Here is a 20,538-nt window from a genome sequence, read left to right as displayed (position 1 = left end):
CTGAGAGTTAGAACTCCCCCCATGCTATTACCTAGAAACCTGAGACCCCCCACAGGTCTTCAAAATGGCCGCCGATGCACATGGTGACCACAACAAAGGCCAGACCCCAACAAAATGGAGCATTTTCCCGCCAAAACTGACCAAGATGGATAAACATTTCAAAGTTCACACACAAAGGAATAGAAAATGGCCGACCGTAGTCACATGGTACAACAAGAGAACAAAAGGAAATAGCAGACAAAAAACATTTTCCTGCCAAAACCAAAAATTTCTCCCCAAAAAATTACACATTTGAGATACTAAATGAACGCTTAGACAAACATTTTAAAGTGTAATGCCCCGTACACACGGTCGGATTTTCCGATGGAAAATGTCCGATCGGAGCGTGTTGTCGGACATTCCGACCGGTTGGGGTCCATCAGACATTTTCCATCGGATTTTCCGACACACAAAGTTTGAGAGCAGGCTATAAAATTTTCTGACAACAAAATCCGATCTCGTCAATTCCGACCATGTGTGTGGCCAGTTCCGACGAACAAAGTGCCTCAGAAGAAATTCCAAGACGGAACAGCTCGGTCTGGTAAAATTAGCGTTTACAATGGATAGAGCACTTTCGTCAGGCTGCAATGTAAAAAATGGTTTAATACAGCGCACTCTCTTCTTCTTTATAATGTGAGAAGAATGAGGTAGTTTTGCTGCTCATATTCACACAGACGTCTCACAAACTTCTTTCTTTATTATTTATCGGGACTCCCTCAATATATTTGGATTTGTCACATCTGACAAAATTATTTTTGGGATGTTTTCTTTTTGTTTTTTTTTAAAGGCTGTTTTTTTTTTAGGTTTGTATTTTTTTCAAGGCTGATCTTTGTTCTATTTTATTTTCAGTTTTACTACATAATATTTTCGTGTGTGTTTTGTGTGTCAAGTTACCACAACACCATTGATATCTTATATTAATGAATCTCAATTAGATTGTTTGGTGTTGGTGTCCCTTGTTAATTTCACATTGTACTTTAGAAATGTACCTGCCTTCTCACAAACAAACTGTCCTTTTTGAAGGAAAAAACACATAGGAGAGTATAATTGAAACAAAAAATCCTTTATTAAGGGCTCACAACCAAACAAAGAGGGAGGCAACACTGGAGAAACAGCTGAAATTAGCGAAGCCTTGGACCCCCAGGGCAGACATCAATTCTTTAACATCAAAATTGGTGGCCTGAGGAGTCCTTATCTAAGGGAGTGCAGTCTGGTCCAGAAATCCCAGAGATCCGGAAAGCAGCAGATGACATCTGTGTCCCCAGGCTGTGGTACTACAAGAGCCTGCATCTTTTGCCAGACCAGACTGGACCCAGGGTCATCACTTTCTGGTCTTCTTTCCATGCTTCTTTCCTGGCTGTGGCTCAGGTGTTGGAGATGTGGCAGGAGGAGGAGTAGGACCTGGAGGAGGAGGAGGAGGACTAGTAGGACCTGGAGGAGGAGGAGGAGTAGTAGGACCTGGAGGAGGAGGAGGAGTAGTAGGACCTGGAGGAGGAGGAGGACCATGTGTGAGGTCACAAATGTGGGTAGCAGATGTTATTTGGCCCCTGAACCCCAAAATTAAGGACTCACACAGGAGTCGTTGGCCCTCCTCCATCTGCAGCATTTTGCAGGCAGTTATGCAAGCAAAGTCCTCCTCCACAGTGTGGGTGGTTCTCAGGGCCTCTGTAGCCTTACAAAAGAGGCCTATTGCAGCCTCCTCCAGGGTACTCCTCTTCCTGCCACTTTGTCTTTGCGGGTGTAGGGGAGGGACCTGCATATCAGGCTGCCTGCTTGGCCCGGCCACCTCCTGGCTGAGACTTCCCTGTGTATGAAAAAGGGACATGGTTTTAGTTTTTGCATCATCAATCACAATCATAAATTAGTACTCCAAACTAACATCTAGTTAACATCATTGATTGGACAACCAGAAATATTTAAAAAAATGCTATACCTGGCTCAATCTGGGCTCCTCCACATGTTGCTGCCTGGAAGGCCCAGGTTGGGCGTCAGAAGCCTCAGCTGGGGGGGGGGAGGAAGACTGGAGAGTGCTGGCCTGGGTTCAGTCTGACCTGCCAGAAAATGCAGCCTGTCATAGTACCACAGCCTGGGGACATAAATGTCACCTGCAGCTACGGATCTCTGGGAATCCTGGACCTTCTTGTGCTCCCTTAGATAAGTGCTCCTCAGGCCACCAATTAGGATCTTCAAATAGGTGATGTCTGCCGTGGGGACCACCGTCTTCACAAATTCCAGCAACTGATCCAGTGCTGCCTTCCTCTTTGTTTGGTTCTTATAATGTGGGTGGTTTATCTGCCACAGACAAGGCAGCTCCCTGAACATATCAATGAAGATTGCCATAAAGTCGTTATCTTTCAAGATATCCATTTTTACTGCAAGACACAACACCACTGCAAGACACAACACAAGACAAACCTTAATGTCTCCTAATCTTGTTACAATAAAGGCCTCAATCTAGAAGCAGTATAGGCCCAAGTTTGGCTCTTACCTTCGTCATCACGATTGGCGCCTCCGATACTCCTTCCTCCGCTCACAGATCGTACGTACTACGCGCGTGTTGCGCTTTATACACACTGCGCATGTGTGTAACTCCGCCTGCCCCTGACGTTCTTTCTAGTCTATTCCCCGCCCCTTTTTCGTTCGGCGCAGTGGGGGAAGAGCACATGGCGGAGACACAGCAGGTGCGTGCTAATTATAGCAACGAGGAGCAGGAGGAGACAAGCCCGGAGCCTGAAACGTCTGGATCCAGAAAGACGATTTAAGGCCTCAAATATGTCCTTTGGGGAGATGTTGGAGATGGTCGACATCCTGAAGAGGGCCGACTATGATGCAAAGTATGGACCTTACCCCAACCCCAATGTCAGAAAGGCCAAGATAATGGCGAAAGTAGTCAAGAGTCTGCACCGGAATTTCGGGGTACGACGATCGAAAGATCAGCTCAGGAAGCTGTGGTCGGACCTCACATTAAGAGAACACGAGCAGTACAGAAAGATCCGGAGAGTGCTGCAAAAAAGTAAGTAGTTGTCCTTTGTTCCTATTCTTTTTGTGTTTATTACGTTTGTGCTGCTCCATGTGCTTTTATTAACTGTTGTACAGTTTAAAATGGCAACTTTCATGTTCATGGGCACATTCATTCGTTCGTATCAAACATTTTTCTTTCGGCCTATAAAACACCATTGTTTTGGCCATATGCATTTGCCCACATTTTTTAGGGCCTACTTGTCTGAAACTAATTTGGTTGTGTAGATGGGTTTGTTACTAGAATGAAATGCAAACTAGATTCTGTGTAAGGAGAGGACACTCAGCAGCAGTTTACACATCTGGATGCAGGAGCACTAGTGTGGGACACAAGAACACCCATTTTATTAGGGGGCCCACACAGGTGCTCCAGTGTATACTATAGGGGTGTCTCCATCTGTGAAGCTTGGACAAAACAGGTAAAGTATTGAAGCTTGACAAAGGACACTAAAAATTCTACATCTTGGAACTCAAAATAGACAATTGTACCCCACTTCCAAGCAATGTTTCATATTTATAGTTCTGCCATCAAATATCTGTGTGCTAAGTATACCATTTTTTTTTTACATAGGGGAGAAAAGACTCGGAGGACACACTTCATCTGAGGAGACCAGAGACCCCCCACCTCTGCAAGAAGGGAAAATCCACCCAAGCAACGCAGAGCAGGAGGAGGAAGACGTGGTGGAAATTGCCACCACAACAGGTGAGTGTCTGTGACCACAGGCTCAGGTAAGAGATGGATGCCGGCATATTTATAATACCTGTTTTTTTTTTTTTGGTTTCTCTCTTTTTAGGTGATCGTGATGTTGTGGATCCTGATCCTTTCACCTCTGAAAGTGCCCAGATCCTGATTGGGGAGATCATGGGGTGTAATGTTGCATTGGAAAACCAAGAAAAACATCAATGATGTTCTTCAAAAAAATAAGATCATTGATGTTTTAGGACGAGTTTAAAAGCCCTCCAAATCCCTTTGTTTTTTGGCGTGCTACACTTTTTGAAAAATTTTAAAAAAATATTAGAAAAGCCAAATTTTGAAGATGCACACAGTGTGTCAACATGTGCTATCTGCCATCACGGGAGATCAATGAACGCGTTTTGGGGGTGCAACCCCTTCCTCAATAATAAAGTAGCCAAGAGGAAGGGGTTGCTCCCCCAAAACACGTCCCTTGATCCCCCGTGATGGCAGGTAGCACAAGCTGACATTCGTAAATTGGTGTGCATCTTCAAAATTTGGCTTTTCCTGGGGTGACTTCACCCCATCTGAACGCAATATCAAACACAGTTCCTAAATACTCATGTCTGATATTGCCTTCAAGTTCTACCAAATGTGAACTTTGTAAGTTCAAGATTTGTGTCTTTCTTGTTGGTTTTACACATGCCAGTTTTATGTTAAAAGGACATTTCTACTTTTTCTAATGCCACCCCAAAAATTGTTATACAACAAACATGTTGGTTTGTTTTAAAAACCTTGTCAAAATGCACATGTGATTGTGCAGGTATTAAAAAGATTGTTATTAATCAAGAATGTGTGGATAATTGTCTCAACGCTACAACACTTTTGGGGTGCTCTAATTGCTGTTTTCTGTGACAATGGGTGTTATTTCATAAGGGCAAATCCACTTTGCACTACAAGTGCAGTTTCAAGTGCACCTGCAGTGCAAAGTGTCTTTGCCTTTAGTAAATAACACCCAACAGTGCTTTGTAAGGTTACACAATCACGCCATTTTCACGACTCACCACATTTCTGTCAGGTTCAGCTAAAACAAACACAAGCAGTAAATGTCACCAAAGATTTGCTAATTTTTTTTTTATTTGATAAAGGTTTCACACATTGTCTGGCATATTGATGGCCCCCTACCCGCAAAGAACTCAAGGTATCTTAGCCGGACATCACGGGCACTCAGGGAGGGCAAGCCAGAACGGCCACTTTCAAGCGCCGTCAGGGTTGTTTCATTTATAATTCCGGCCTCAGGCCCAACTGAGCCAGCATAGTTGGCAGAATGTTGACATAAAAAGTTATGTAGAACATAGCACGCCAGGATAATATGATTTATACTCCACCATATGTATGAGTGTAAGAAATAGGAGGAACCGGCTGGCCATGATTCCAAATGTGTTCTCCACCACTCTTCTGGCTCTGGCCAGCCGGTAATTAAAAACCCTCTGGTCCAGGGTGAGGGTCCTCATCGGGAATGTTCGCATAAGATGGTCCCCCAGCACAAATGCTTCATCCGCAACAAAGACGAATGGGAGTCCTTCCACATTGTCTTCTGGAGGTGGCAAGTCCAAGCTGCCATTCTGGAGACACCTGTAAAACTCTGTCTAGGCGATGACTCCACCATTGGACATCCGGCCATTCTTCCCCACGTCCACATACAGGAACTCGTGATTAGCTGACACCACCGCCAACATCACAATACTATTGAACCCCTTATAATTATAATAGTACATCGTGGTGGGACGATGTGGACGTGTTTCCCATCAATTGCCCCTCCACAGTTAGGAAGGTCCCACCGCTGGGCAAAGTGGGAGGCCACAGTCTGCCATTCCTGTGGCGTGGAAGGAAACTGTTGAGGAAAACAAAAAAAATATTAGTCTTTTTGCACATAAACATGGAAAGCAGATTAGACACAAACCTTCTTGGCCAACATCAAGATAACATTTATTAATGGGAATTTTTAAAGACCAAAGTATAAGGTACACCTATCAGATTCCCCCTCCCCCCCTCATGGGCCATTTCTAACATTATAGGGGGGGGGAGCTCTTGGACAGGTAACCCTCTCCACTTCATTGAGAGATGGATGCCTAAATAATGGGTATTACTTGGAACAGCCCCTCCTTAGTTACACTATTGGCAGCCCACTGGACAGGTAAGAAGTGTCATAATACAAAGATAAGAATACACATTGTACACATTTAGACATTCTGCTATTACCTATCTAGATAATAATAGTATACAAAAACTTGAAACAGTACCACTTGAGAGTATACAGGCAGGACCTTGCACTACATGCTTTGGGGAATTCATCCATACATCTGACCACAAAAGAGATGGGTATAGTGTGTATGGGTTTGGCAAAGTCAGCAGATAGATGATTGAGGATAGATAGAGAATTGGTATCAGCTGACTTAGCAGTTGGGGGGAGGGAGGGTTCCAAATGATTTGGGGACCCCCAAAAAAAGCCTCTGGCACTCTGCCTGAATTTAAAGCACAAATCACATTTAACCACTTAAGGACCGCCTAACGCCGATTTACGTCGGCAAAGCGGCACGGGCAGGCAAAATCACGTACATGTACGTGATTTGCCTTCCGCGGGTGGGGGGTCCGATCGGACCCCCCCCGATGCCCGAGGCGGTCCCGTTCTGTTCCCCGGCGATCCGAGATGAGGGGGAGGCCATCCGTTCGTGGCCCCCCCCTCGCGATCGCCGCCGGCCAATGGGAACATTCCTTTGCTGCTGTATGCTAAACAGCAGCAAAGGAAATGATGTCATCTCCCCTCGGCTCGGTATTCCGTTCCAGCGCCGAGGGGAGAAGACATCAATGTAAGTGCACAACACACTACACACACAGTAGAACATGCCAGGCACACAAAACACCCCGATCCCCCCCCCGATCGCCCCCCGATCCCCCCCCAATCACCCCCCCCCTGTCACAAACTGACACCAGCAGGTTTTTTTTTTTTTTTTTCTTCTGATTACTGCATAGTGTCAGTTTGTGACAGTTACAGTGTTGGGACAGTTAGTATTACCCCCCTTTAGGTCTAGGGTACCCCCCTAACCCCCCCTAATAAAGTTTTAACCCCTTGATCACCCCCTGTCACCAGTGTTGCTAAGCGATCATTTTTCTGATCGCTGTATTAGTGTCACTGGTGACGCTAGTTAGTGAGGTAAATATTTAGGTTCGCCGTCAGCGTTTTATAGTGTCAGGGACCCCCATATACTATCTAATAAATGTTTTAACCCCTTGATTGCCCCCTAGTTAACCCTTTCACCACTGATCACCGTATAAACGTTACGGTTGACGCTGGTTAGTTCGTTTATTTTTTATAGTGTCAGGGCACCCGCCGTTTATTACCGAATAAAGGTTTAGCCCCCTGATCGCCCGGCGGTGATATGCGTCGCCCCAGGCAGCGTCAGATTAGCGCCAGTACCGCTAACACCCACGCACGCAGCATACGCCTCCCTTAGTGGTATAGTATCTGTACGGATCAATATCTGATCCGATCAGATCTATACTAGCGTCCCCAGCAGTTTAGGGTTCCCAAAAACGCAGTGTTAGCGGGATCAGCCCAGATACCCGCTAGCACCTGCGTTTTGCCCCTCCGCCCGGCCCACCCAAGTGCAGTATCGATCGATCGCTGTCACTTACAAAACACTAAACGCATAACTGCAGCGTTCGCAGAGTCAGGCCTGATCCCTGCGATCGCTAACAGTTTTTTTGGTAGCATTTTAGTGAACTGGCAAGCAAGCACCAGGCAGCGTCAGGTTAGCGCCAGTAGCGCTAACACCCACGCACGCACCGTACACCTCCCTTAGTGGTATAGTATCTGATCGGATCAATATCTGATCCGATCAGATCTATACTAGCGTCCCCAGCAGTTTAGGGTTCCCAAAAACGCAGTGTTAGCGGGATCAGCCCAGATACCTGCTAGCACCTGCGTTTTGCCCCTCCGCCCGGCCCGGCCCACCCAAGTGCAGTATCGATCGATCACTGTCCCTTACAAAACACTAAACGCATAACTGCAGCGTTCGCAGAGTCAGGCCTGATCCCTGCGATCGCTAACAGTTTTTTTGGTAGCGTTTTGGTGAACTGGCAAGCACCAGCCCCAGGCAGCGTCAGGTTAGCGCCAGTACCGCTAACACCCACGCATGCAGCATACACCTCCCTTAGTGGTATAGTATCTGAACGGATCAATATCTGATCCGATCAGATCTATACTAGCGTCCCCAGCAGTTTAGGGTTCCCAAAAACGCAGTGTTAGCGGGATCAGCCCAGATACCTGCTAGCACCTGCGTTTTGCCCCTCCGCCCGGCCCAGCCCAGCCCACCCAAGTGCAGTATCGATCGATCACTGACACTTACAAAACACTAAACGCATAACTGCAGCGTTTGCAGAGTCAGGCCTTGATCCCTGCGATCGCTAACAGTTTTTTTGGTAGCGTTTTGGTGAACTGGCAAGCACCAGCGGCCTAGTACACCCCGCTCGTAGTCAAACCAGCACTGCAGCAACACTTGGTGACGTGGCGAGTCCCATAAGTGCAGTTCAAGCTGGTGAGGTGACAAGCACAAGTAGTGTCCCGCTGCCACCAAAAAGACAAACACAGGCCCGTCGTGCCCATAGTGCCCTTCCTGCTGCATTCGCCAATCCTAATTGGGAACCCACCACTTCTGCAGCGCCCGTACTTCCCCCATTCACATCCCCAATCAAATGCAGTCGGCTGCATGAGAGGCATTTTCTTTATGTCCTCCCGAGTACCCCTACCCAACGAACCCCCAAAAAAGATGTTGTGTCTGCAGGAAGCGCGGATAAAGGCGTGACACCCGCTATTATTGTCCCTCCTGTCCTGACAATCCTGGTCTTTGCATTGGTGAATGTTTTGAACGCTACCATGCACTAGTTGAGTATTAGCGTAGGGTACAGCATTGCACAGACTAGGCACACTTTCACAGGGTCTCCCAAGATGCCATCACATTTTGAGAGACCCGAACCTGGAACCGGTTACAGTTACAAAAGTTAGTTACAAAAAAAGTGTCAAAAAAAAAATATATATATAAAATAAAAAAAAAATAGTTGTCGTTTTATTGTTCTCTCTCTCTCTATTCTCTCTCTATTGTTCTGCTCTTTTTTACTGTATTCTATTCTGCAATGTTTTATTGTTATTATGTTTTATCATGTTTGCTTTTTCAGGTATGCAATTTTTTATACTTTACCGTTTACTGTGCTTTATTGTTAACCATTTTTTTGTCTTCAGGTACGCCATTCACGACTTTGAGTGGTTATACCAGAATGATGCCTGCAGATTTAGGTATCATCTTGGTATCATTCTTTTCAGCCAGCGGTCGGCTTTCATGTAAAAGCAATCCTAGCGGCTAATTAGCCTCTAGACTGCTTTTACAAGCCGTGGAAGGGAATGCCCCCCCCCCCACCGTCTTCCGTGTTTTTCTCTGGCTCTCCTGTCTCAACAGGGAACCTGAGAATGCAGCCGGTGATTCAGCCAGCTGACCATAGAGCTGATCAGAGACCAGAGTGGCTCCAAACATCTCTATGGCCTAAGAAACCGGAAGCTACGAGCATTTTATGACTTAGATTTCGCCGGATGTAAATAGCGCCATTGGGAAATTGGGGAAGCATTTTATCACACCGATCTTGGTGTGGTCAGATGCTCTGAGGGCAGAGGAGAGATCTAGGGTCTAATAGACCCCAATTTTTTCAAAAAAGAGTACCTGTCACTACCTATTGCTATCATAGGGGATATTTACATTCCCCGAGATAACAATAAAAATGATTAAAAAAAAAAAATATGAAAGGAACAGTTTAAAAATAAGATAAAAAAAGCAGAAAAATAATAAAGAAAAAAAAAAAAAAAAAAAAAAAAAAAAAGCACCCCTGTCGCCCCCTGCTCTCGCGCTAAGGCGAACGCAATCGGCGGTCTGTCGTCAAACGTAAACAGCAATTGCACCATGCATGTGAGGTATCACCGCGAAGGTCAGATCGAGGGCAGTAATTTTTGCAGTAGACCTCCTCTGTAGATCTAAAGTGGTAACCTGTAAAGGCTTTTAAAGGCTTTTAAAAATGTATTTATTTTGTTGCCACTGCACGTTTGTGCGCAATTTTAAAGCATGTCATGTTTGGTATCCATGTACTCGGCCTAAGATCATCTTTTTTATTTCATTAAACATTTGGGCAATATAGTGTGTTTTAGTGCATTAAAATTTAAAAAAGTGTGTTTTTTCCCCAAAAAATGCGTTTGAAAAATCGCTGCGCAAATACTGTGTGAAAAAAAAAATGAAACACCCACCATTTTAATCTGTAGGGCATTTGCTTTAAAAAAATATATAATGTTTGGGGGTTCAAAGTAATTTTTTTGCAAAAAAAAAATAACTTTTTCATGTAAACAATAAGTGTCAGAAAGGGCTTTGTCTTCAAGTGGTTAGAAGAGTGGGTGATGTGTGACATAAGCTTCTAAATGTTGTGCATAAAATGCCAGGACAGTTCAAAACCCCCCCAAATGACCCCATTTTGGAAAGTAGACACCCCAAGCTATTTGCTGAGAGGCATGTCGAGTCCATGGAATATTTTATATTGCGACACAAGTTGCGGGAAAGAGACACATTTTTTTTTTTTTTTTTTTGCACAAAGTTGTCACTAAATGATATATTGCTCAAACATGCCATGGGAATATGTGAAATTACACCCCAAAATACATTCTGCTGCTTCTCCTGAGTACGGGGATACCACATGTGTGAGACTTTTTGGGAGCCTAGCCACGTACGGGACCCCGAAAACCAAGCACCGCCTTCAGGCTTTCTAAGGGCGTGAATTTTTGATTTCACTCTTCACTGCCTATCACAGTTTCGGAGGCCATGGAAAGCCCAGGTGGCACAAACCCCCCCCAAATGACCCCATTTTGGAAAGTAGACACCCCAAGCTATTTGCTGAGAGGTATAGTGAGTATTTTGCAGACCTCACTTTTTGTCACAAAGTTTTGAAAATTGAAAAAAGAAAAAAAAAAAAGTTTTTTCTTGTCTTTCTTCATTTTCAAAAACAAATGAGAGCTGCAAAATACTCACCATGCCTCTCAGCAAATAGCTTGGGGTGTCTACTTTCCAAAATGGGGTCATTTGGGGGGGTTTTGTGCCACCTGGGCATTCCATGGCCTCCGAAACTGTGATAGGCAGTGAAGAGTGAAATCAAAAATTTTCACCCTTAGAAATCCTGAAGGCGGTGATTGGATTTTGGGGCCCCGTACGCGGCTAGGCTCCCAAAAAGTCCCAAACATGTGGTATCCCCATACTCAGGAGAAGCAGCTAAATGTATTTTGGGGTGCAATTCCACATATGCCCATGGCCTGTGTGAGCAATATATCATTTAGTGACAACTTTATGCAAAAAAAAAAAAAAAAAAAAAGTGTCACTTTCCCACAACTTGTGTCAAAATATAAAATATTCCATGGACTCAATATGCCTCTCAGCAAATAGCTTGGGGTGTCTACTTTCCAAAATGGGGTCATTTTGGGGGGTTTTGTGCCACCTGGGCATTCCATGGCCTCCGAAACTGTGATAGGTAGTGAGGAGTAAAATCAAAAATTTACACCCTTAGAAATCCTGAAGGTGGTGATTGGTTTTCGGGGCCCCGTACGCGGCTAGGCTCCCAAAAAGTCCCACACATGTGGTATCCCCATACTCAGGAGAAGCAGCTGAATGTATTTTGGGGTGCAATTCCACATAGGCCCATGGCCTGTGTGAGCAATATATCATTTAGTGACAACTTTTTGTAAATATTTTTTTTTTTTTGTCATTATTCAATCACTTGGGACAAAAAAAATAAATATTCAATGGGTTCAACATGCCTCTCAGCAATTTCCTTGGGGTGTCTACTTTCCAAAATGGGGTCACTTGGGGGGGTTTTGTACTGCCCTGCCATTTTAGCACCTCAAGAAATGACATAGGCAGTCATAAACTAAAAGCTGTGTAAATTACAGAAAATGTACCCTAGTTTGTAGACGCTATAACTTTTGCGTAAACCAATAAATATACGCTTATTGACATTTTTTTTACCAAAGACATGTGGCCGAATACATTTTGGCCTAAATGTATGACTAAAATTTAGTTTATTGGATTTTTTTTATAACAAAAAGTAGAAAATATAATTTTTTTTCAAAATTTTCGGTCTTTTTCCGTTTATAGCGCAAAAAATAAAAACCGCAGAGGTGATCAAATACCATCAAAAGAAAGCTCTATTTGTGGGAAGAAAAGGACGCAAATTTCGTTTGGGTACAGCATTGCATGACCGCGCAATTAGCAGTTAAAGCGACGCAGTGCCAAATTGGAAAAAGACCTCTGGTCCTTAGGCAGCATAATGGTCCGGGGCTCAAGTGGTTAAAAACATTTTAGGGGTGTTTGGGATAAAGCACTACTATGGAGCTGATAAAATACATTGTTAAGTGACTACATGAGGTGAATATAGGGCCAGGAGAGCATGCTGGGGAGGTAAGTGAAGGCAAATATGTATGAAGGAGAAAAAAAAATAAATTACATAAAAATCCAGCATGCATGAGAACAAAGGGGACATTCACAGCATATTACAATCATGGTAATTAGGGAATGAGAAAAGAAATACAATATATTATCAAACATTAAATACAATAAAATGTAATATTAAAGGATAAATCTTACCTTAATATACTCCTTCTGCAGGACCTGAATGATAGCAGAACAGGTCTCTGGGATAATGATCCCCAGAGCCTGGGGGGAGATGCCTGTCGAGAACTTGAGGTCCTGCAGGCTTCTCCCCGTCGCCAAGTACCACAGGGTGGCAACTAGCCTCTGCTCCGGAGTGATGGCTTGCCTCATGCAGGTATCCTGCCTGCTGATATAGGGGGTCAGCAAAGCCAACAATTGGTGAAATACGGGGTCCGTCATCCAGAGAAAGTTCCTGAAAACATCAGGATTATTCTCACGGATCAAAGGCATATGACAGAACTGGTCACGCTGAAGCAACCAATTCTTGGTCCATGAACTCCTCCCCACCCTGTTCATGGACTGGACTTGTGTCAAGGTAAGGACCCCAACACCAAGCCCCCACACAGCACGAACTCTACGAGGAGTACGTATATGCAACATGGCTAGAAAACGGTCGGCTGCTCAGAACGCAGTAACAGAACGCACTGAAGAACAGCAAGGCCTGTGAAGAGCGACCTGAAAAACAGTAACGAACGAACAAGAACACAATGACTAATCAAAGTCACGCGTAGCTTGCTTGCACGCACTGAAGAGCAGATACAAACCCACAAGCACAAACTGAACAGCAGAAAACGATCTGAAAACCACGAGTCTAGGGGGGGGGGCGTGACCGGATGTGGAGGTGAACGGAGGTGTGTGAGCCCTCTCCACGCTCCAGCTCCCTGCTGCTGCTCATGTTACCTAAGATGGTCTGACCCGACTCTGTACGCAATATTGCCCGTGCTTTCTGGCCTTTTTCTGGCTATCCTGGCAGCCCTCTTAAACTGCTAAAGTTAAGCCTGTGGAGTACCTGTGCCTTGAGATCCTCGGGAGGGAGGGAGGAAGCGGCTGGTGGTGGCGGTGATCGTTTGGCTGCCTGTCTAAAGCAGGCTTAAGCGGTCGCCCGGCAACGGTCCGCGCTCTCGTGGGATTTGGAGCCCCACGTGACTTCTCAGCGAAGAGAGGCGAACGGCGCGCAATCTGACCTGCTCGGGAAGCCGAGAGCAAGCGGGACGGAGTCCGGGATAATAGGGGCCACACCGGACGTATCTGATTGCGCGGTGTGCTGGCTGGCTGTGTATGAACCTGCGCAACACTGAGGTAACAACTTGGAACTGTTCCCTTTCCTGGCATTATTGCACATACATACAATAAACTGCTGTTATGAACCAGGGAACTTGCCGATAATTAGCACTGTCAACCTAAGCTGTATTGATCTCTGAACATTATCTGGGCTTATTAAGATATAAAGGAAAACAGGAAGAGGGGAATTTACTCTGGGCACCTTCCCCGGCACAGCTTATTGGAATAACTGATAGATACGGTGGGATAAGCAAAAATGACTAAAAAAAAAAAAAGGGAGAGGAGCATCCCCAACAATCTCACGAGGGTTCTCTTGCGCAGGCTACCCGGGCTGCTAAAGAGAAGGGGAATCTTGCGGCGTCTGCTGCAGCCGTGGCATCTAAATTGGAGAAATACGCCCACACCCCCTTGCACTCCCCAGCCAAGGGCACCCAACAGTCCCAAGAGAAGACGGGAAGCACAGGGGATAGGAAGAGTTTAAGAATACATCAGCAATGTCAACTAACACGAAAGAGGTGGAAAAAAAAAAGCCCTGAAAGTGACCCCTTGGGAAGAATGAACGAAGTTAACCCTGACGCTGTAGTATCTAGTGAGCCCGAACCTACATTGAAAGAGGTCTTGAGTGCAGTTAATGCTTGCAGGGGATCATTGAGTGACTTATGTGACCAATTGAGAGGCCTTAAAGAGGAGCTGTGCTCTATGAGCCAAGAATTACAGAATACCATTGAAAGGACTTCTAATTTGGAGGAGAGGTTAAGTCAACTAGAGGATACTTTGCAGCCCATGAGGCAAGAATTTTGATTCATGCAGACCCAGATGGACACTTATAAAAGCAAAATGGATGAAATGGAGAATCGTCTCCGCAGACAGAATGTGAGGCTCCTAGGCCTCCCAGAAGGAAGCGAGGGGGCCTGTCCAGAAATGTTCCTAGAAAAGTGGATTAGGGAGGTTTTTGGGGCAGAGACTTTCTCTCATTTTTTTGCTATTGAGAGGGCCCATAGGGTGCCCACCAGGATAAATACCTCAAGCTCCTGCCCTAGACCACTGATAATGAAGCTGTTTAGTTACAGGGATAAGATAGTATTAATGCAGAAAGCCAGGGAAAAGGGGGATATCTTCTATAAAGACATTAGAATTTCAATATACCCGGATTACTCCCCAGATCTGCAAAAGAAGAGGGCAGGATTTGTTGAAATTAAGCGCAGCTTGAGGAACATGAAAATATCTTATGCTTTGCTCTACCCGGCGCGACTACGTATAGATGCTCCAGGGAGGGACACAATTTTTTTATTCAGCCGATAAGGCTGCAAAATGGCTGGAAGAAAATAAGAAGGACTTGTAGGGTTGGACCAGTATTAGCTGATTGATGGTTCTTCCTTTTTTTTTTTTTTTGCAGCAGGGTCTGGAGGGGAGGGGAGGGCGATTGAGATGGTGAAGGAGAATATTTACGAGAGTTAGCAAAAGTTGGAGGATGATTGTTCTGTGGTTGATAGGGTTGTTGGTGATTGAGGGGGAGGGGAGGGAGTGTAGTGGGAGAGGGGTGATAAAGCCAAATAGGGGAAAGTTTTTTTGCTTTCTTTCCCCTGCGGGGCTGTGGATAAGGGGAATAGAGTTGGGGAATGAGTGGGTTGGGAGGGGTAAATGGGTCACAAGGAATGCTCTCAGGGTAGGCCAGGAAAGGCAGGGGGGGAGGGGGATGGATGGGCACAAGGGTAGAGAAATATGTAAGATTCAATTAAAATTAAAGGGTTGTTATGCACTAGCACTAAAGGCACATATGGTAAAGATAAAGCCATTACATAGATTGTTGATACATTTATTCACAACTTAAATTAGTAAAGGAAAATTTGGTAAGATTAAAAAAGGATTGGAAACTTTGCATACGAGATATTTATATATATAATATTTGACACTGGTGGGATTAATCAAGGAAAGTTTTAGTAATCATTATCATAGGCGGCCTATGTCCCTGACGGTCTTTTCTTTTTTTTTTTTTCCTTTTTTCTTGGTTTTTTTTGTTTTTTTTTTTCCCTTCCTTTTCCTTTTTTCTTTTTTCTCTTTCTCAATTGATAGAGTTGTATATTTATGTATTTGCACGTATTTTGTATTTATTAGCATGTATGTTTATAATTTAAAGGAGGGCTAGGATGGTAGGAATAACCTCATGGAATATCCGGGGTATGGGAGACCCCATTAAAAGAGCTACGGTACTCTCAGAGTTGGAATTACTGGGAGCGGACCTGGTGTGCTTACAGGAGACACACCTCACCAATGAGTCTAAATCTCTAATTTGGAATAAAAAATTTCAAGTACAATTCCATTCAGTGCACACTTCCTATTCAAGAGGAGTGTGTATACTGGTTAAAAAGGGGATGGTGTTCTCTTGTAAGGATGTTAGGATAGACCTGCTGGGCTGTTATGTCTTTTTATTTTGCACAATAGAGGGTAAATCTTTTGTTATAGCTAATGTATATATTCCCCCTCCCTTCAAGATGGGGATTTTATACCATCTCCTAGAATATGTTGAGGATAAAGGGGATATCCCACTTATAGCGGTGGGCGATTTCAATATGGTTCTTAACGGAAAAATGGACAGGTTTCCCCCAAGAGCAAGGGAGGATAGGGCAACAGAGGGGCGGTTTACTCAATTGCTTGAAGAGATTGGGTGGTGCGACCTCTGGAGAATCCGCAACCAAGAGGAGAGACAGTATTCTTGCTTCTCGGAGTCGCACCGCACTCTTTCTCGTATAGATATGGCAGTGGGAAATAGGGGGGTGCTTCCCCTTCTAGGGAAAATAGAGTATAGGCCGAGAGGGTTATCGGACCATTCCCCTCTGACGCGGACGATAAACATCTGTAATAGACGCAATGAGAGAGTATGGGCATTGAACTCCATATGGTTGGAGATTATAGGAAAAAAAGAAGAAATATCGGAAAAAAAATAAAAGAATTTGTGGTAATTAACTCAGGGTCGGCCTCACAGGGGATGGTCTGGGACTCTCTGAAAGCGTTCCTGAGGGGTATCCTCTTACAGTATATATCACGGGTTAAGAGACAATCAAGAGAAAGGGGAGACCAGATTAGGAAAGAGCTACTAGATTTAGAAAAACAATACGTGGCGGACCCAAGCCCAGGAAGACAGGAACTTTGGATAAAAAAACAGCAGGAGTATAAGATGGATATACTTAAAAATGCGGAAAATAAGAGACTATTTCAGAGGCAGAGGTACTTTGGGGAGGGGGAAAAAGTGGGCCGTATGTTGGCATTAATAGCTGATACTAATTCACCCTCTTCAACGATCGCAGCAATTCGGACCTCTAGTGGGGTAATCTCGTCAGACCCCTCCGTGCTCAAAAAGGTTTTCTTTGAATACTATAGTAATCTATATAAATCGCAACAACAACTAGAAGTAGGAGAGATAGAGAACTTCTTAGAGGGTGTCAGACTACCACACCTCTCTGAAAATGAAAGGAATAGTCTGGACTCCCCTATAACCCTGGAGGAAGTACAGCAAGCAGCATCAGATATGCCTAGTCAGAAAGCTCCAGGTCCTGATGGTTTACCTGTGGAAATTTACAAGCGATTTGGAGAGGCTCTATTCCCAGAACTCGTGAAGACATTGAACTGGGCGATGACTGATGGTAGCCTGCCCACTTCAATGACTGAAACCAACATAGTCCTGATAAGGAAAGAGGGAAAAGACCACCTTGAGGCAGCATCATATAGACCCATCTCGCTACTATGCTCTGATATAAAAATACTGGCAAATGTAATGGCTACTAGGCTAAAGAAATATATATCAGAGCTAGTGCATCCGGACCAGTCAGGGTTTATCCCAAATAGATCCACTAGTATCAACATTAGAAGGGCATACCTGAACCTCCAGTCACCAGTAGAGACTAGGAGCTCCAGAGCGGTCCTCGCTTTGGATATTGCCAAGGCGTTTGATAGCCTGGAGTGGGGATATCTCTGGTGGGTACTGAAGAAGTTTGGGTTTGGCCCCAAATTTATTAAATGGGTCAAGACCCTGTATTTCCATCCAAAAGCCAGGTTAAAGATCAATAGTGAATATATGGAATGGCTATCCCTGGAGAGAGGGACGAGGCAGGGGTGCCCACTCTCGCCTTTGCTATTTGCTCTAGCAATGGAGCCACTGGCAGAGGTAATAAGGCACTCGTCTGGAATACAGGGAATTGGGGAGAGGACTAGGCTGGAAAAAGTGGCACTTTATGCTGATGATGTGCTGATTTTTCTCGGGGACACGGGACCATCCCTTGAAAAGGCAATACAGCTAGTGGAAAGATTTGGGAGGTCTTCGAGCCTGGTGGTTAATTGGGAAAAATCTACACTGCTTCCATTAGACTCAACACGTAGCAGCCAAGGGGGAGGTATGCCGAGGCTGAGGGTAGTGGAGCAGATGCGCTACTTGGGTATAACTATTTCAACTGACCCGACGCAATATATAGGGGATAATCTAGTCCCTTTATTGGAAAAATTTAAAAGAAAAAGCGCTGTTTGGTGCCAACTCCCGTTATCCCTGGCAGGTAGAGTTAATCTGATTAAGATGGTCTGGATGCCACAATTATTATATGTACTCCACAACTCCCCAGTTTGGATCGGGAAGAGCTGGTTTTTAAAAATAAACACCCTACTTAGAGAACTAATATGGAAGAAAGGGCAGGCAAGGATCAAATTGCAAACGCTTCAGCGCCCTGTTGGGGAGGGGGGACTGGCAGTTCCACATCCCTATAGTTACTTCCTGGTGGCACAGTTACAACAACTGGGAGGCTGTGAAGGTCAGGGCATGCTGAACTGTAATGCGAATCTTTTGGTCCATGACTCCCCATACGGATCCCTGGTAGAGGCATTAGAGGCGGGGACATTTCAGGGGGGACCCCCAACATATAAATTGATCTTTAAGGTATGGCAGGCTACTAAGAGGATTATGGGCTATGGAGGTCAGACAGAATTCTCACCCATATGGAATAATAGGGAGCTGAGGGAGTTGCCAACAGTGGAAAAAAACTGGACATGGGTTCGCCACGGAATACGTAGATTGGCACAGTTATACGAGGGCAAAAATTTGAAATCTTTTACTAAATTAAGGTGTGAATATGGGATTCCAAAAAATACTTTTTATACCTACCTGCAGATTAGGCATGCACTTAATAGTCAATTTAGTAAATGCTCATTAGAATGGTGTAATATACATCTCCTAAATAGAATTATAAGAGCAAATACCACCAAGGGTCTGATAGCATTAATAAGTGGACAAATTTCTGGAAGGCTGCTTGATCTGCGAACGACTCTGGATATCAGGAAGAGATGGGCGGGGGAGGTGGGGGAAATTACAGACAGCCAGTGGAGGGGAATATTGAAGGCCAGCCCATTGGTATCGGTATCCCCATCACAACAGGTGTCGCACCTTTTTCTTATACACAGGGCTTACTATACCCCTAAGAGATTGTTTAGCTTTGGTTGCAGGCTGGACGATAAATGCCCTAGATGCTTGGATACTGGCGATTTGATCCATATGGTATGGAGATGCCCAAGGTTGGCGAGATATTGGTCGGGGATAATTAGGACCATAGAGATTAGGTTTAAAACCAAGCTAAAGCAGGAGGCCAGGGAATGCATCTTGGGCCTGGTGGGGGAAGGTGGGGAGAGCAATAATAAGCAAACTGCTATAGGAAGGTGCCTTTATCAAGCCAGGAAATTAATAGCTCAGTCTTGGCTATCCAGCATGCCCCCAACTATAGAAGACTGGATTAGGACAGTGGACAAGTTAGTTTGGACGGAAAAAACAGTCTACACTAGGAGAAATAGATATGAAAACTTTATAAAAATTTGGAGCCCTTGGCTACAATGGTCGGGCATAGCCCCTTGATTTGGACTTAACCCTGAAAAGAGTCTAAGATCTTGGACCATCCGTTAGTGAAGAATAGAGGTAAAGTAGATCTAGTGCAAAGAGGCTTGATAGCTGATGTGGTGTTGGCACTAAGCGAGGTCCAGGTAACCCTTTAATACAGCCTATTAATGTGGGAGGACGGGAGGGAGGGGGTTGGGGGAAGGGGTGGGGGGAGGAGGGATAGAAGAATCAGAATGTAAAGTATTTTTGTACAACTTGTGTTGACTGGCTGATTTCTATAATTCGATGTGGAAATTGTGAATCTTTCTTTTATCTCCTTTTGTAATAAGAAAAATTTAAAATTTAATAAAGAATACTGAATATAAAAGGAAAGGAAAAGAAAAAAAAAGAAAAGGAAAAAAAAAAAAAAAAAAAAAAAAAGAAAACCACGAGTCTGAAAAAGCGCGAATCGTCTCTCACCAAACTTTTACTAACACGAGATTAGCAAAAGGAGCCCAAAGGGTGCCGCGCTTGGTTCTGAAATGGCCTTTTCTAGTCTCATCGTACGTGGTTGACGTCACCGCATTCTTGGCGAACAGAAATTCCGACAACTTTGTGCGACCGTAAGTACGCAAAACAAGTTTGAGCCAACATCCGTCGGAAAGAATCCTAGGATTTTGTTGTCGGAATGTCCGATCAATGTCCGATCGTGTGTACGGGGCATTAGAGTTACGAAAAAGCACAACTTAGGAACACATGCTATCCAATGAAACAACAAAGCCACATAACCCATGATCACACGGCTGAAACATACCCTCAAACTCAGTTCACATCAGCTTTCACAGGAACAAGACATTGAGAGGTACAGACAGTGAATGCTTGCATGTTCTTTTCATCTCAAAACAAAACCTTTCTATTGTCCACAGGGAGCAGCCAACTTTCACCATTGTAAAATGCTTGGCCCCTCCCCCAGGCAGCATACTCACTTAAAAAATGCAGCAGCCATCTTCAAACTAAAAGCTTTCCTATACAACTATCACAATCCACTAACCATCTGTGAGACAATTAAACACTCTACAAAACTCATGTAATCTACTTGTCCCATACAT

General features: G+C 44.6%; 1 long non-coding RNA gene across 1 annotated transcript in view; it reads right to left on the bottom strand.

Annotated features, from left to right (window-relative positions):
* Positions 1–802: 802 nt before the first annotated feature.
* LOC141103272 (uncharacterized) overlaps positions 803–20,538 on the bottom strand; it is an 82,720-nt gene continuing 62,984 nt past the window's right edge. The window contains exon 2 of the long non-coding RNA XR_012235283.1: positions 803–5,624. This is a non-coding gene — a long non-coding RNA (uncharacterized lncRNA). The remainder of the gene's footprint in view (positions 5,625–20,538) is intronic.

This window comes from Aquarana catesbeiana, linkage group LG07, assembly GCF_042186555.1.
Source record: "Aquarana catesbeiana isolate 2022-GZ linkage group LG07, ASM4218655v1, whole genome shotgun sequence".
NCBI classification, from domain to species: domain Eukaryota; kingdom Metazoa; phylum Chordata; class Amphibia; order Anura; family Ranidae; genus Aquarana; species Aquarana catesbeiana.
The sequence above is the reverse complement of the archived record's forward strand: the minus strand, read 5'-3'. Positions and strand labels throughout refer to the sequence as shown.